At 35.6% G+C, this 5,512-nt stretch overlaps 1 protein-coding gene across 1 annotated transcript in view; it reads left to right on the top strand.

Moving 5' to 3' along the window:
* The first annotated feature begins 1,898 nt into the window (after positions 1 to 1,898).
* The window catches only part of zbtb7b (zinc finger and BTB domain containing 7B), a 54,328-nt gene continuing 50,714 nt past the window's right edge, over positions 1,899 to 5,512 (top strand). Inside the window, exon 1 of the mRNA XM_062964978.1 lies at positions 1,899 to 1,940. The gene's annotated coding sequence lies outside the window, so the exon portion shown is untranslated. The remainder of the gene's footprint in view (positions 1,941 to 5,512) is intronic.

Genomic DNA, 5,512 nt, shown 5'->3' with positions numbered 1-5,512 from the left:
TTATATATAATATTGACAATAATATTACAATATAATAATAATAATAATAATAATAATAATAATAATAATAATAATGGAAGCAGCCAGGCTTTGAAGCTGCAAGGCTATTCGATTGCTAAGCAAGTTGGCCAACGGCAACATTCACACTTGCTTCCAACAGACCAAATACAGTAGAGTCTCACTTATCCAACATAATATATTTTATTTCTATATAATATTGACAATAATATTACAATATAATAATAATAATAATAATAATAATAATAATAATAATAATAATAATGGAAGCAGCCAGGCTTTGAAGCTGCAAGGCTATTCGATTGCTAAGCAAGTTGGCCAACGGCAACATTCACACTTGCTTCCAACAGACCAAATACAGTAGAGTCTCACTTATCCAACATAATATATTTTATTTATATATAATATTGACAATAATATTACAATATAATAATAATAATAATAATAATAATAATAATAATAATAATAATAATAATAATAATAATAATGGAAGCAGCCAGGCTTTGAAGCTGCAAGGCTATTCGATTGATAATAATCTATATATATATATAAAAGAGTGATGGCATCACGGCGACCCACAAAACAACAAAACTACAGGCCCCCCAACCTCGAAATTTGACAACACAACCCATCATCCATGCCTCTAGGATGATACAACAAAAAGAAAAGAAAAATAAAGTCCTAATTAGAGAGAGAGGAATAATTGCTTTTATCCCATTGCTGCCAGTTAGAAGGCTAAGCTCCTCCAACTTGGTCTCCTAGCAACCCAACAAAAATAATAAAAAACACTAAAAAATAATAATTAAAACACTAAAAAATTAATACAATAAAATACTATAATAACAGAAAATAACTACAAATAATACAAGAAAATAATAAAATATAATAAATAAAAAGATAACTTACAATAAAATATTAATACAATAAAATACTATAATAACAGAAAATAACTACAAATAATACAAGAAAATAATAAAATATAATAAATAAAAAGATAACTTACAATAAAATATTAATACAATAAAATACTATAATAACAGAAAATAACTACAAATAATACAAGAAAATAATAAAATATAATAAATAAAAAGATAACTTACAATAAAATATTAATACAATAAAATACTATTATAACAGAAAATAACTATAAATAATACAAGAAAATAATAAAATATAATAAATAAAAAGATAACTTACAATAAAATATTAATACAATAAAATACTATTATAACAGAAAATAACTATAAATAATACAAGAAAATAATAAAATATAATAAATAAAAAGATAACTTACAATAAAATATTAATACAATAAAATACTATAATAACAGAAAATAACTACAAATAATACAATAAAATAATAAAATATAATGAATAAAAAGATAACTTACAATAAAATTAATTTAAAAAATGCAAATAACGTCAAATAAAAATTACACAACCATTTTTAACCAATACCACCACCACTTTGCCACAGCAAAGTTATATTATATATAACTATATATTATATATAACCGGGCACAGCTAGTTATATTATATTATATTATATTATATTATATTATATTATATTATATTCTCCAGCGACCCTTCCCAACCCCAGGGGCGGTTCCAGGAAGGGCTGCTCCTCCACCAATCAGGGGCCGAGGCTGCTCCCAAAGCGTCCAATCAGCGGCGGCGGCGGGCGTGGCTTGGGATGTCCCGCGAGGAGGAGCCCAGGAGGGAAGGCGTGGGCGGGGCTTGTCTCAGAAGGGGCGTGGCCAAGGCCAGAGCCAGAAAGTGGGCGGGGCGTGCAGGTGAGCGGGGGCGTGGCCTGGGCAGGTGAGCTCTTCCTCCCTCCCTCTCTCCTTCTTTCCTTCCTTCCTTCCTTCCTTCCTTCCTTCCTTCTTTTCCCGAAGAAAGAGGCAGCTGAGCCCAAAGGCCGGGTGAGTGCATTCCTCCTTCCCTTCTTCTTCCTCCTTCCCTTCTTTCTCTCTTCCCTTCTTCTTCCCAGTTTCCTCTTCACACTTTTCCTCTTCCTTTCCTCTGACTCTATCCCTTCTTTCTCTCCCTTGTTTCCCTCTCCTTTTTTCCCTACTGCTATCCCTTCTTTCCCTCTCCTTCTTTTCCTCTTTTCTTTCCTCTTTTACTATCCTTTCTTCCTCTCTTTTCCTCTTCTTGTCCTCTCCTCCTTTACTTTCACTATCCCTCCTTTTCCTCTCCTCCTTTTCCTGTTCTTTTACTATCCCTTCTTTTCCTCTCCTTCTTCTCCTCTTTTCTTTCCTCTTTTACTATCATTTCTTCCTCTCTTTTTTCTTCTTGTCCTCTCCTCCTTTACTTTCACTATCCCTCCTTTTCCTCTCCTCCTTTTCCTGTTCTTTTACTATCCCTTCTTTTCCTCTCCTTCTTCTCCTCTTTTCTTTCCTCTTTTACTATCATTTCTTCCTCTCTTTTTTCTTCTTGTCCTCTTATTGTTTCCTTTTCCTCTCCTTTCTTTCTACTTACTATCCCTTCTTTTCCTCTCCTTCTTTTCCTCTTTTCCTCTCCTTCCTTTCTTCTTGCAATCCCTCCTTCTCCTTTTCCTCTCCTCCTTTTCCTGTTCTTTTACTATCCCTTCTTTTCCTCTCCTTCTTCCCTTCTCCTCCCCATTTCTTCCCTCTTTTACTATCCTTTCTTCCTCTCCTTTTTTCTTCTTGTCCTCTCCTCCTTTACTTTTACTATCCCTTCTTTTCCTCTCCTTCTTCCCTTCTCCTCTTTTCTTTCCTCTTTTACTATCCTTTCTTCCTCTCCTTCTTCCTATCTTTTCCTTTCCTTCTTCTCCTCTCTTCTTTCCTCTTTTACTATCCCTTCTTTTCCTCTCCTTCTTCCCTTCTCCTCTTTTCTTTCCTCTTTTACTATCCTTTCTTCCTCTCCTTCTTTCCACTTGTTCTCCCTTCACTTTCTTCTCCTTCCTTCCTTCCTTTTATTGTTTCCCTTTCCTCTCCTTTCTTTCTACTTACTATCCCTTCTTTTCCTCTCCTTCTTTTCCTCTTTTCTTTCCTCTTTTACTATCCTTCCTTCCTCTCCTTTTCTTGTCCTCTCCTCCTTTATTTTACTATCCCTTCTTTTCCCCTCCTCCTCCTCCTCCTTTTCCTGTTCTTTTACTATCCCTTCTTTTCCTCTTCTTCTCCTTCTTCCTATCTTTTCCTCTCCTTCTTCTCCTCTTTTCTTTCTTCTTTTACTAGCCTTTCTTTTCCTCTCCTTCTTCCCTTCTTCTCCTCTTTTCTTTCCTCTTTTACTATCCTTTCTTCCTCTCCTCCTTCCCCCTTAATGTCCCTTCACTTTCTCATTCCTTCCTTCCTTCCTTCCTTCCTTCCTTCCTTCCTTCCTTCCTTCCTTCCTCTTATTGTTTCCTTCTCTTCTCCTTTCTTTCCACTTGCTATCCCTTCTTTTCCTCTCCTCTTTCCATCCTTTCTTCCTCTCCTTCTTTTTTTTCTTCCTCTCCCTTCTTTCTTCCCCCACATTTTGCCCCTCCGTCTTCCCTCTTCTCCTCTCCTTCTTTCCTTCTTCTTCTATCCTTTCTTTCTTTCCTCCTCTCCTTCTTTCTTGTGACTCAATAGGCAGAAGCTAGGGCTGACAGGTGGGAGCTCACCCTGACTGTACTAACCCTCCAGCCAGCAGATTTTCTGCAGCAAGACGTTTAACCCGCTGCACTACTGAGGTCCCATTTGTGTACGTTGACGATATTGTAATCTATGCTCCTTGTCTGCCGATAAAGGCTGTGTATGTTGATGATACCGTAGTCTATGCCAATACAAGGCTTTGGTTCTGCAGGAGAATTAAAGCGGGTTACAATAATAATAATAATAATAATAATAATAATAATAATAATAATAATAATACTTTTATGCCAAAAAATGCTGTGTGTGTAAATAATAATAATAATAATAATAATAGTTTTATGTATGTATGTACATTGACGATATTGTAATCTATGCTCCTTGTATGCCAATATGTATATATGTTGTACGTTGACGATACTGTAGTCTATGCTTCTTTTTATATTTATGTTGACGATACTGTAGTCTATGCTCCTTGTATGTATGTATTGTGTATGTATGTGTGTATGTTGACGATATTGTAGTCTATGCCAATAAAGGCTATGTATGTATGTATGTGTGTCCGTACGTTGACGATATTGTAGTCAATGCTCCTTGTATGTATGTATTGTGTATGTATGTGTGTATGTTGACGATATTGTAGTCTATGCCAATAAAGGCTATGTATGTATGTATGTGTGTCCGTACGTTGACGATATTGTAGTCAATGCTCCTTGTATGTATGTATGTGTATGTATGTGTGTATGTTGACGATATCGTAGTCTATGCCAATAAAGGCTATGTATGTATGTATGTGTGTATGTTGACGATATTGTAGTCGATGCTCCTTGTATGTATGTATGTGTATGTATGTGTGTATGTTGACGATATCGTAGTCTATGCCAATAAAGGCTATGTATGTATGTATGTGTGTCTGTACGTTGACGATATTGTAGTCTATGCTCCTTGTATGTATGTATGTGTATGTATGTGTGTATGTTGACGATATCGTAGTCTATGCCAATAAAGGCTATGTATGTATGTATGTGTGTCTGTACGTTGACGATATTGTAGTCGATGCTCCTTGTATGTATGTATGTGTATGTATGTGTGTATGTTGACGATACTGTAGTCAATGCTCCTTGTATGTATGTATGTGTATGTATGTGTGTATGTTGACGATATTGTAGTCTATGCCAATAAAGGCTATGTATGTATGTATGTGTGTCTGTACGTTGACGATATTGTAGTCAATGCTCCTTGTATGTATGTATGTGTATGTATGTGTGTATGTTGACGATACTGTAGTCAATGCTCCTTGTATGTATGTATGTGTATGTATGTGTGTATGTTGACGATATCGTAGTCTATGCCAATAAAGGCTATGTATGTATGTATGTGTGTCCGTACGTTGACGATATTGTAGTCGATGCTCCTTGTATGTATGTATGTGTATGTATGTGTGTATGTTGACGATATCGTAGTCTATGCCAATAAAGGCTATGTATGTATGTATGTGTGTCTGTACGTTGACGATATTGTAGTCTATGCTCCTTGTATGTATGTATGTGTATGTATGTGTGTATGTTGACGATATCGTAGTCTATGCCAATAAAGGCTATGTATGTATGTATGTGTGTCTGTACGTTGACGATATTGTAGTCGATGCTCCTTGTATGCCAATGAAGGCTGTGTATGTATATGTATATGTTGACGATATTGTAGTCTATGCCAATAAAGGCTATGTATGTATGTATGTGTGTCTGTACGTTAACGATATTGTAGTCTATGCTCCTTGTAAGCCTGTAATGGTTGTGATGTATGTGTGTATGTTGACGATATTGTAGTCTATGCACTTTCGACTGGGCAGGTACATATGCTGATGACACCGTAGTCTATGCTCCTTGTCAGCCAGGAATGGTGATTGTATGTATTTGTGA

This window comes from Anolis carolinensis, unplaced genomic scaffold (assembly GCF_035594765.1).
Source record: "Anolis carolinensis isolate JA03-04 unplaced genomic scaffold, rAnoCar3.1.pri scaffold_14, whole genome shotgun sequence".
Lineage (NCBI taxonomy): Eukaryota > Metazoa > Chordata > Lepidosauria > Squamata > Dactyloidae > Anolis > Anolis carolinensis.
This window is presented reverse-complemented; position numbering and strand designations above follow the sequence as displayed.